The sequence below is a fragment of the Corvus hawaiiensis genome, chromosome 1 (genome assembly GCF_020740725.1).
Source record: "Corvus hawaiiensis isolate bCorHaw1 chromosome 1, bCorHaw1.pri.cur, whole genome shotgun sequence".
Classification (NCBI taxonomy): Eukaryota; Metazoa; Chordata; class Aves; order Passeriformes; family Corvidae; genus Corvus; species Corvus hawaiiensis.
In genome coordinates, this window is record NC_063213.1 from 7,041,296 (window position 1) to 7,053,234 (window position 11,939).

The 11,939-nt window shown below is 42.0% G+C and overlaps 1 long non-coding RNA gene across 1 annotated transcript; it reads right to left on the reverse strand.

Annotated features, from left to right (window-relative positions):
* Positions 1-217: 217 nt before the first annotated feature.
* On the reverse strand, positions 218-10,008 carry LOC125328926. The gene is made up of 2 exons (XR_007205056.1): positions 9,927-10,008; positions 218-668 (listed from the first exon to the last, which is right to left on the reverse strand). It is a non-coding gene; the product is annotated as an uncharacterized LOC125328926 (long non-coding RNA).
* Between the last annotated feature and the right edge of the window lie 1,931 nt (positions 10,009-11,939).

Genomic DNA, 11,939 nt, shown 5'->3' on the forward strand with positions numbered 1-11,939 from the left:
AATCAGGAAAGAGTGTGGAAGCACCTTTCTAATATTGCTTTCTTGTTTTGGGGGATTTGGCTGAGCCCTGATTAGATACGTGGTATCTCATGCCTGCTGCTTCACTCTGTCCTCTGAATCTTTCTAAGAAATGTATGAAGACTGAAGCCAAACAATCCTGAAATAATACAGATAATAAATTCAGGACTTACACACATCTCTCCTCACACATGCTCAGTCACAGTGTCATGAAACCTTTATTGTTTGCAAAGGTCAAGAGCAGATGAGCTGGATGTTGCTGGTCCATCCCAGCAGGAAGAGGTTCCTAGGAAGAGGTTTCTTCCCCATATCTCCTTAGAGCCAGTGCTAGAACCCAGATGGGATCATCTGCAGGAAGCTTCCCTGGCAGGACCTGAGCCAAAGGTGCCTCCAGTCCAACCTCCTCTTCCTGTGGTCTCACACCAAGCCTGGACATTGTTTATAACAATTTCTCATTCCCACAGGTGCTCAGGACCCCTGACCATCCCTCTTTGCTCCCCACATCCCTTGTCCTTCTCTATCCATTATTCTTCCGGGCAGGACTCCAGATGCACAGGGGCATTTAGGCTCTGAATTCCAGTGTGGAGCAGAGAGACAGGCACCATTGCAGGTTTTGGTTGGAGGAAACTCCTTCCTCCCGCTGTGAAGATCTGTAGGAAAGACATCAGGGTCAGTGAGGCTCTTGTAGGTATTCGGAAAACATCAATATCTTGCACAACTTGTCTGGAATGTGTGCACGGGTACTGAAAAATTTCAGCCTATCGGGGGTACTACCACAACACTTGGGAGGTGGGCAAGAACATTGCTCTGAGGGATTAAGGGTTCCTTTGCTCTCTCCTCCTCTCATGGGGATGTCTGTATACATTTTGTGTAGCCCACTAAGATCAGCACCAATTGGAAAATATGTTTGAAATCAGAGAAGATGCTTTGTGTGGGAAGAAGAAAAGATCAAAGACTACTTAACCTAGTTCTTAGGAAATGGACCGTGGCTCAAGCAAGAAAGAAACTGAGAAGAGAGATCAGGCTGCAGAATTCAGATGTGGAGAGCTAGAGTACCCTGCAGAGTCTGCAGTGTGACCAACAGGTCTGGCAGCATTTCAATTGCAAAGGTGAGACAGGGTTAAAATAGAAATATTTTTCTACATAACTGGTTATAAAACAGTCAAGGAAAGCTAGCAAAATGCATAACCTCTGCTAAATGCTCTCTCAAATGTGACATTTTTTTTCCAGTGTCAAAATATAAATTATGAGGAATAGAAGCCATTGCCTGAAAAACTTTGAGAACCTTTTGGTTACCATGCTGGAAGGCACTGCATGTTAATTGCTCTTCAGCCCTTACTCAAGAAGTTCTGAACACCATGAGAATTCAGGAGACCTGTAGTTTCCAAACAACTCCAAAATAAATTTTTTATTTTTCCGTTTTCTGTCCACTGTAAAGCATTTCCATAAAATTTCTGAACTTCCACAAGGGAAGTAGTTACTGCACTTATCTTTACTGAGGAAAACCAGCTTGTTAGGCTTACTTTCTCCCCAGATTCCCTGAGCTGAGCTAAATAAGAGAACCTGGATTAGTAAAATGCGCAAGAAAGGGTTAAAAGAGAACAAGGGCTGAAACCTGACCCTATTGAAGCATATTTAAAAGTTCCATTGACTTCCATGGGGCAGAAAAACACATCTGCTTTGGAGAGGATGAGTTTAATTTTACGATAGGATTAACACAGCTGCTTTGAAGGAGGCTCCCTCAGCTCTAAATGCTTCCAACTTTCTGACAGTTTTGCAGCCCTAATCTTTGATGTTGAAATGTCTCAGAGGGTCAGAAGTCCAGCTGAGGTTCAGACCCCAGCCTTGCTGAGGAGACGAACCTTCCTCTACAAGAGAAAAGTTAGGAGCTGGATTTGCCAGGACTAGGAGGCTCTGAGGGCAGAGCCTTTTCCATCCATTTTGCAGGAGATATTTCAATGGATACCCCTGCCTCGATATATCTACTGAAGGGAAAGTGTCCTGGAAGTACCAAGGTGACATTTTGCCTGAGCCCTAACAATCTCATGGTCCTATCAAGTCACAGGGTTTGAGAAAGTTAAACCACAAATAGGCTAAACAGTAGCAATTTCCAAACACCTCAACAGGCCCCTGACATTTAAACAAATTGGGTGTTTATCTGTTCTGAAAATCAGGCAGTGAGACTAAAATTCGTCTGCAGTTTAGACATCCATGTCTGAGCAAAGTGATGGAGGCCACAGAGGGTAGGGAGCAGCTGAGCAGCCTGAGATTGTGAATAGAGGTGATAAATGATGTCCCCAAAGTGTCTATGGTCTCCCAGTGACCATGAAGAGTGACTAGCTTGGTTTTTAAGGTAGGTGAGATGAATCACAGCACTAGTTAGCTAGAAAATTGCACAATTACTTTGCTGAGTTGGTCCTCAATAAAAATATGAATTCACAGTCTGTCTCCTGTAATTGGTGTAGATTCAGAACAACTACTGAGTCCAGTATGGAGGCACTTCTGCCCTTGCCCTCTAAAAACCTGAACTAATCTAAAAGCACTGATGAATTGTGGTTTCCTGAAGAGATTGAGGCAGAAAATAAGGGGCCATATCACTTGCAAATGGCATCAGGAAATGTTGCAACAGTCAGGGACTGAATTGTACTTGCCCTTGCTCTCCATTTCTGTCTCATGGTTGCTCATGAAACCATTCTTTTTACTGTCTGGAATAAGTGGCAGGATGCAGACTCCAGAAATGTATTTCAGACTGCTTGCATGATAAATCACCTTTTATTGTGAAGGGTGGAGGACTGACAACCTGGTGGGCAGGCTTCTTAATCATGTCCTTTTGAGAGAAAATGGTCTCCATCTATTTTGAAATGTTTAAATACTGGAAACCAGTGTCCTGGTTTAATCACAGCCAACAGCCAAGGCTGACATGGACACTCACACAGCTCCTCCCGGTGGGATGGGAGAGACAGTTGGAAGGGCAAAAATTAAAAAACCCGTGGGTTGAGACAAAAACAGTTTAAAAGGTGAAGCAAAAGCCACATATAAGCAAAGCAAAACAAGGGATTCATTCGTCACTTCCCATGGGCAGCAGGTGCTCAGCCATCCCCAGGAAAGCAGGGCTCCATCATGCATAAAGGTGACTTGAGAACACAAAACTCATGACTCTGAACATCTTCCCTCTTCCTTCTGCTTCCCCCAGCTTTATGTACTGGGCATGATGCCATACAGTGTGGATTATCTCTGTGGTCAGTCAGGGTCAGCTGTCCTGGTTCTGTTCCCTCACAACACCTTGTGCACCCCCAGCCTCCTGTCTGGAGGTGTCAGATGAGAAGGAGAAAAGGCCTTGGCTCTGTGTAAGCCCTGCCCAGAAATAACTAAAACATCCCTGTGTTATCAATGCTGTTTTCAACACAGATCCAAAACATAGCTCCATGCTATGAAGAAAATTAACTGTATCTGAGCTAAAACCAGTACAATAAAAAAAGATTTATTTGCAGGGAAATAAATTTTGCTTTTGTCCCTAGACAAATCCATAGTCTTGTCTTGTACTGTGGTTGAAGCAAAGTTCAAAAGTGATGTGTGGCCAAAGGCAGGTTTATGATTATTTCCTTAGAATCACCTATTTTTTTATGAGCTAGATTAGCCTGACTTAAGCAATATATTGGCAGCCTCAGTCCTTTCTTCAGAAATATAAAATTTGTGTGTTGAGTGTTTGAGAAGTTGATTCTTATTAATTCCCAGCCCTTTCAAAAATCAGTTTTACTGCTGTCCTTTCATCCTTCCTCTCTAAGACTGGGTGGTGACTACATCAGCTGAATTTTCTACATCAAAGATTTTCTGGGAGAAGGCACAATTTATAGTCAGACTGCTTGGAGATAGACAAAATAACATCTCTTCCATCTCCTTATACTCTTGGGTTTGAGTGGCCCCCATATCTCATCTTAGGTCACCTCTTTACTCAGGACAGGATGAGGGGTTCTGGTTGGTGTCCCCACATGATCTTGGGGAAGCCATCTAGTCATTTATGTCTGTAAAACCCACTGTGAAACTGAATTCTGCAGGGACAAAGCAGTATGAGATGAGATGGGGTATCAGGAGAGGCAGAATATATCTCAAATGTGGGTCTTTTGCTTTCTCTTTTCCAGATTTTACACCCTCCTGTTAAGTAAATCACTTTACACACAGGAGCTTCTTCACAGAGTTGTAAACTGAAATGTTTTTCCAAGCTGCCAATTTCCACTCTGTTATTTCACCTTTCCCTCCACACAGGTGAGCTCTGAAGAATCAATTTTCATCTTCAAAGATATTAAAGCAGTTAATGAGGTTGATAGGGTTACCTTCATCTCCTGATAAAACTGACCAACTTTCGCCCATTGATCTTTATGTCAAAGATTTTTACTCCTCCTTTGGAAAAAGAATGTCTAAAATTCATTCTTGACCCATATGCTGTGACCATTTGCAATCACAAATGGAAACAAAGGAAAGGAAAATGAAAGGACTGGTGACAAAACTAGTTTTTCATTGTTTTAAGACTTTTGTGAAAAGTGCACCAGAAGTTGTAACTACTGAGGGGTTTAAGGCTTCCACATGCCTTTCATTTACAAGATGTGTTTATAGCAGTGAGAGATCTCTGCTGTCAACCTATGTTTCATATTTGACTGTTTGCTTTCCAGTAATGATCTTTTAATGACAGTTTTGTTAAATATTAAGGCTCCTCTGTCCTGTTTTGGTTGAAAACCCAAACAGAACGTCCTTACCACCCAAGGTAAATCTCAGCATATGGTGTAACATAAATTAGTCCCTCTGCCCCAACCAGCAGAGCGAAAGCATTTGGTCATGGCTACTGGGATAAGTGAATTAGAGCAGGAATAGGTCACTGTTCCCAGTGCAGACTGGCACTGAAGAGCAGGGCACGTAGCTGGCCAGAGGGTTTCATGCTTTTCTGTCAGTGGCAGGAGAGTCTAATGTAGGTCTGAACCTCTTTTCCATCCACCATGGACAGAGCTTTTTCTGCCCACCTCACAGCACCAGTGTGCCAGGTGTCTCTCCCTTCCCTTCTTGACTGTTTTGTCCCAGTCTTGTTTCCCTTTCCTCAGCCTCTCTTCTACCTCCCAGTCCTCATCTCTTTGTCCAAGCATTTTTTTCTAACTTCCTTCCCTTATCTCTATCTAATTTAATTACCTTTTTAACCGGACACTGTCTAGCCCTGCAATTCCCTTCTTCACCATCATACTAGCAGCAAAGAACACAAAGCTGGGGAAAGCACAGGAGAGACAGAAACTGGTCACACCTGATATTGGGGAACTAAAATGTGTTGCAAGAACATCTGGATCTGCCCTGGAGCCGTGAAGAGCAAATTCAGTCACTGTCTCCATGCAAGCAGAGCTCAGGAGGAGTAAGAGCTGAAAGGCTGGAGAAACCTCAGTGAAAACCCAAGCCTGGAAGATGTTTTCTCTCAAGCTTTCAGAGGTCTGTACTGACCCATGGAAAACAAGCTGACTTCCAAAAACAGCAGCTCAATAGATATTCTAGGCATAGGCACAGTTATCCTTGGAAAAAAAGTAACTTTCCTGCCATGGTTTCACCTGGGGAAAGGGATACTAAAACCACTAAGAAAAGTCTCAAGTATTGCCTGGCACAAGAAATGCAGTGGTTGAAATGTCTCGACAGAGTCCCTGAATCAAAAAGTAATGGAAAAACCAAAGCACACAAACCCCACCTTGCTCTACAGGTCCCAAAGCTGGCTGAATAGGAACTGCTTCAAGGATTAATTCAGGCGAGCATCCTGCCTCAGCCAGGACACACAAGCTCTAGCTGATGGGATTCAGAAAACAGAGAGTAGAAAAGCAGTGGAAACAGGCTCATCTTGCAAACATTTATTAGAAAAGCAGTTCCAGTGAGCAGCCATGATAATAAAAAAGAGGCAGCAGTGGCAGCCATAGTCAGGATTTTCATATTCTGCTCAGGCTGTGCATTTGATCCATCACAAAATCCCCAAAGCCACTGAATGATGCCCTGTCTCCTATGAACGGATCTGGTTTAAAGGAGGAATCTGCTTTTAAAGGACACAAAACAGGTGATACAGGCTCTACTTTGAAAACCCACGTGATTTCATAAAAAAAAGGGTCATGCTTCTCTGGCTTGTTAGAACGTGTTGAGTTTTACTGTCAGTGTAAAGGCTTCTGTAATGAAACCAATCACTGCTTTGGGTAGGAAATTTGTAAAGCTTTTAACCCAATTCTTTGGTTCCTAATTAAAATAACATCTAAGAAGCAGAGTTATACAGGCATGAGATATTAGCGCAGTGCTTAAAATTAGGTTAATTCTAGAAACCATGTCTTTAAAAAGAAAATTTAACAGCCGTGAGAGACTCTGCAAAAGCCAGCAGTGGGATGTGAGATTTGTTATTGTTTATATTAACACTGGGTATAATGGCACTGAAATCAAGGTTTTCTGGTTTTTAAATTATGCTAAAGACCCACAGATGATAATGGGCTTCGAAATTAGACTCTAAAGTAATATCAAATAGTGAATGTGATTAAATATAGATAAGCAGAGCACAATCAGTCATGGAAGAAGAAACCAAAAAAGCAGTTGTGAAAATGGAAATACGGTGCTGCAAAATGCCAAGAAAAGAGATTTGTCAAAGAAACAAAAAACGATTCAGAAAATGCCCTGAGTTTAGGCAGCAACTTTGCTAATGAATGCAAACAGGACTTTGGACTTCTGGGGAATATAATAATCTGTAAATCAAAAGGAGAGGTAGTACAGTGCTTCTGTACAATGTATTAGTTAAAGACCATCTAGAGTAACTGTCATTGTGCTTCTGAAACAATCTAATTTCTCTTAATTGGGAAAAATAGAGATGAAAGCTAATATTATGCACCTCAAAGACTCGAGAGATGCAGGAATTTAATAAAAAATTAGACTTTTCCTTCAGTGCCCAATGAGAAGGCTGTTTATGTAAACATTCTCACACCACATTGTGGGTAGGTGCAAGAGAGAAGAAATATTGCCACTTCCAGCAATATTTATCCAGATTCCCTCCACCCCACGCTGTGCCCCTGCCATACGAGGGGGGTACTGCAGTGATGCACTCAGAAGGCACCTGCTGAGGAGGGTTCACCTCTCTGAGGGGTCCTTGGTGCAGATGTGAAGGTGACAGAGATGTCCTGGAGACCAAACGACTCCGGTTACACACGATTTACAAGGGGATGTGCCCTGCTCTAGAGAGCTTTCAAAGTCCACAGAGGGAACACAACTGGGGAAAAGAAGATGTTTACAATGATTGAAGTGGTAGGAGTAGAAACATCATCCCCACACCCCACAGTTTTGTGGGTTTAGAAAAACACCACTGTGTGTCTGAGGTGTAGAACGAAAGTGCAGTGAAGATTAATTCTTTCCAAAGGTTTTTTTTCATTTCTGACCCTCATTTTCCAGATCTGTCATGTTCCCCTTTCCACTTTTGATGCTGCTGTAAAGCTGAGCTCTCTAATGCAGTTACTGCATCCACTCTGTACAGCACAAGCTGTTCAGCATGAATGCATTGCTCTTTGCTTGCTTCTCTTGTGTTCCCATGACACCGCTGTTGACAGGTTTTGAACACGTCACAGACACAGGTGAGGGGAACAAGAAATGAATCAAGCTCAAATCCCAGGCAATGAGATTTCTTGCTTTTAAGACCTTTTTTCCCCCTGCGTTTGATAAGGAAGTTCACTTATTACCCTGTTTTTAAGTGAGTTGCCTATTCTACCTTCAGGATCCTAATTGCTTTTCAGATTGTGTATATCATTAATACTGTATATCTTTATTTTCTAGCCTAGGTAATAATTGAGCATTCAGTCATTGTTATACTCACCATTCTGCCAAAATTTATTAAAATGAAGCAATTAACTATTGTCTTAAATGGAGTTTAGAGCTAAGGCTCATTAATTTTAGACCCAATACAATTAAGTGGGATGATAAATGTAAACTTTTTTTATCACAGCTTTTTACAGAACCCTTTTTTTATTATGTGGTGTGAGTGTTCACTTTGTGCTGCATATTTATTAGTTTGTTTGGCCTCATTTTATGAAGACACAAGTCAGTACTGTGTCTGACATTGGAATTGCCCTGAATCACACCCAGAGCTGGTAGACAGAAGGCAGCACCCTTCTGGACAAGACCTTCAGATGCAGGAATCCACAGCTAAAGGCTGTCACACAGAGTGACTTGATTTCAAAAGCTGATTTCCCCCCTGCCCTCAGCTCAGCTATGAACCTTTCAGATGAAGTCCTTTTCTAATTAAAGTCCTTAATGCAGATGAACCTAATGATGTAGCTACACGTTCATGAACAAGGTCAGAGAGATGAGGACTCCTGATGAAGTCCAGAAGGAGCACTCCAGAGCATAATGTCAAGGCACATGATTAAGTGCCTTGCTGAATGTAAACCTCGAGATCTAAATATACCCAGCCAGGCTCCCCAGAGGCCCCATAGCACATCAACTCAGACCCAAAGATGATACAGAGGCTTCATTCCATTAATTTTTCTCCTTTAACACATAACTTCCAAGGCAGTATTATCCCTATTCCTTAATTTGGGTTATTCCTTCTCTACTGAAACAAGAGGAAGTAATATGAATAATAGGTAAGGTAGGAGAGTCTGAGGGAAAAAAATAAAAATAATCATAGTTATAAACTCTGCCATTAGGTCACAGCTCTGAAGAGTACAGCTTTTCTGTACCTCTGTCTAGCAGCTGGACAGAGCACTTTGAAGGGGTCTGCAGTTCTTAGAGATCGGATATTCTTGTCCAGATATCCAAGTATAGTCACCTTGCAGGACATGTCTTCTGTTGCAGCTTTTGTGTCATTTGAGATGTAAATTACATCACCACTTTGCTAATATTTATTTTAGAAGAGGAAGGAAAGTCATCAGAACAGGGAAGGATCTGGGTCTGGCTGTCTCCACATATCACTGCCTTCCTCCCCTACCTCTCCAATGAGATAAAAGGGGCACAGTTGGTAAATGGCTCTTTGAAACCTGCCAGGCTTTCCTTTTGGTTTGGGATAGCTTTGAGAATCCCTGGGCTGGCTGCAAAAATCCTGCTTTTGTAGCCTTCACTCTGATCTACTCCTAGGGGTAAAGGTACACTGCTAAAATCAAGAGGAGTTTGGCTTCTACCTGCAGGGAAGTTGTGACCAAACACCCAAGAAATGCCTAACATTGTCTATTCCAAATCCCTGGCAATGAGCAGCAACCTCTTCAACTGGATCAGGTTTCTCAGAGCTCCATCCAGTTTAAGATAACAAAATGAAATCCAGCAATTACTGAGTAAGCAGAATGACTTGATCTTTTCAAGAAAAAAGAAGTTTCAATAAGGACAAGTACCTTATTTGAAACTATTTTGTGCTAAGGGAAGAAAAAATAACCACAAATAAACACTGAGTTTTTATTTTCATTGTGGTACCAGATTAAATTTCAAATCTGAGAATGCCTCTTGGGTCACAAATGTTGGTTTTCAGCTTGTTCTCATTTCCTGGGAGAGTTAGTGAGGTGGCAAAGGAGACTCCAGAAAAGTCAGATATGTCAAAAGCTGTAAGTAATATTTCAGGAAAGGTCCTTTGTGATTTTGTCTGGATGGCAGCACTTCAATGCAATCAATAAGAGAATTTGTGCCTTTTTGGGGTTCTTTCACGGAACCAGTTGCTGCCTCTTGAGTGTCCAATCCTCAGGACCCAACAGATTCATACTTTCAGCAAACAAATAAGATCAACAGTGAATTATTGGCTTCAGCAGTAAACTTCCAGGTAGAAATCCTCCTTTCTCTAGTTTGGAAAGGGATTTTAAATTAATAGAATTCAAAGCATCCAACTTGGAGTAAAACCCTGAAAAAGGCCCATAACTCCTTGAAATCATCCTCAATTCCCACCTTACCAGAGAGCTTCTGCTTGTGATACACCCACTCCGGTTTTATAAATCTGCTTACTGCAGTGTAGGAAGCCCAGGTCACCTCCTTCCCCCACATGTCCTGTGTTTACCCAGGAACAACTGCAGCAGGGGCACTGATTTACCAGATTAGACATGACCCTGCTTCCTGAGCTGCACAGAAGAGACTGCCTGTGATTAGTAGCTATCTGTGAAATGTTCAAAGTGAATTGAGAGTTAGCAGCCTCATCTGACTCCCTAAATGTCTATAATCCCTCTGCATGGGGGTTCAGATGAGTTGATGTGACGTAATTTGTAATTAGGCAGCTTGAAGAGCAGAGAGCCTTTAGAGAGCTGGGTAAAGCCTGCTTTCTCCAGGGAGAGTGTTCCTCACAGTGAAAGGAGAAAAAAAAAACCAGCAAAACAAACACACAGCTTCCAATAAAGCCAAGAAACAGCCACTCATGCTGCCCATGGCTTCTTTGCTCTCTCCTACAAACAACCTCTCTCCTAGGAGGTTCCCTGTGCTGGTTTGTTTCCAGAAACAGTGGTTCCTTCCTGTAGTGGTGATGTGAATATCCCAGTTGTGGACCTAAAGAAAAGGAAAGCAACACTACATTCAGAACCTCATTTCATGCCTATTTAGATCACCACTGACTCCAGTAACCCTGAAAGAATTCTATTCCTATTTGTGGCAGATTTAATGGTTGGTTGTCACTTTATTTTAAACATTAATACCATGTTTTATTTCTATGAATAGAAGACACGGGTATTTTCTCAGCATTAAAAGGGCTGGTTTCTTGTCTGCTTTCCCTTTAATTTCTTGCTACAATTCAGATAGAGATGGATTCTACAGCTCCTGACTCTAAATCCTTGCTGGAGTACAGGGAGTCTGTGTCAGAGGTCCTGGAGAGGACGGTTTCATATTGCAAATTCATTTTAAGTCACTCTATTGCATTTTCACTGTTCAGCCTCCAATCCAAGATTATCTTTGCCCATCTGTTATTTATCCTACTGGTTACATGACCCGTGGATTACCCAGATTTTCTTTTAAAATCTCATTCTGCTTATGTCCATTCATTACTTGCTGCTTATTTGTCAAAAAAGTTGCCAGCCTGCAGTTTTACTGAGACAGTGGTAGGATGCATATTGTACAGCTGAAGGGTTTGTGCACACATCTGTAGCTATCTGTACCAGGGACAGCAGAATTTGGGAGAAGCACACAAGTATCCACTGCACCCCCAGAGGAAGCCCAGATGGCCACGAGGGGAGATTTTGCCTGTGTGATGCTTCTTGAGCAAACACATACGCATAATCATAATCACCCATTCACTCATAATCACCTAGAATTACCTGTGCATGAGCACCAGCCTTGCAGAAGTAGCCTTTGGCCACCAGTTGATTTAGGGAGCAGTTTTGCCATGGTTCCTGAACTGCTGCACTTCTGCCTTTTTGGGTTTCAGAACGGTTTTGACTGTGCCTATTCTTAATGAGACATATTATGGATGTTCTAGCACTAAGGATTCTACTTTTGACCAAAAGGAAAATCCTTTCCCCCAAAAAATAGTTCTGATCCAACTACTGCTACTGCACCTGAATCATGGATTAATACATGTACCCTGGACTCATGCTACACAGAGGTCTAACAAGTTGTGTGCATTAAGCCCCATCTGACTTCAAAGGCATTCTTCCTATCTTTTTCATAACAGTTTTTCAAGAGGGAGACTAAAAATGTGATATTGCTGCTACTGGTAAGCACTTTGCATCATCCTGCATCTTTAAAGCTTTACTCAGGGCTGTGTCCCATTATACTGGGAGATGGAAAAGCAGAGGGAAAGTCACTGCACACCTTAGGGAAATCAGCTTTAAATTAATAGCATAAAACAAATAGCTGTGAAAACTTGAAGCTGGCAAGGCCTGGGAGCATGTTGTACAAGCAGAGGGAAGAGACCAAAGGGAATAGTTCAGACAGGAGTGGACTATATAGGAAGTTAAACACTGATTTTTTTTCCATTCTAACAC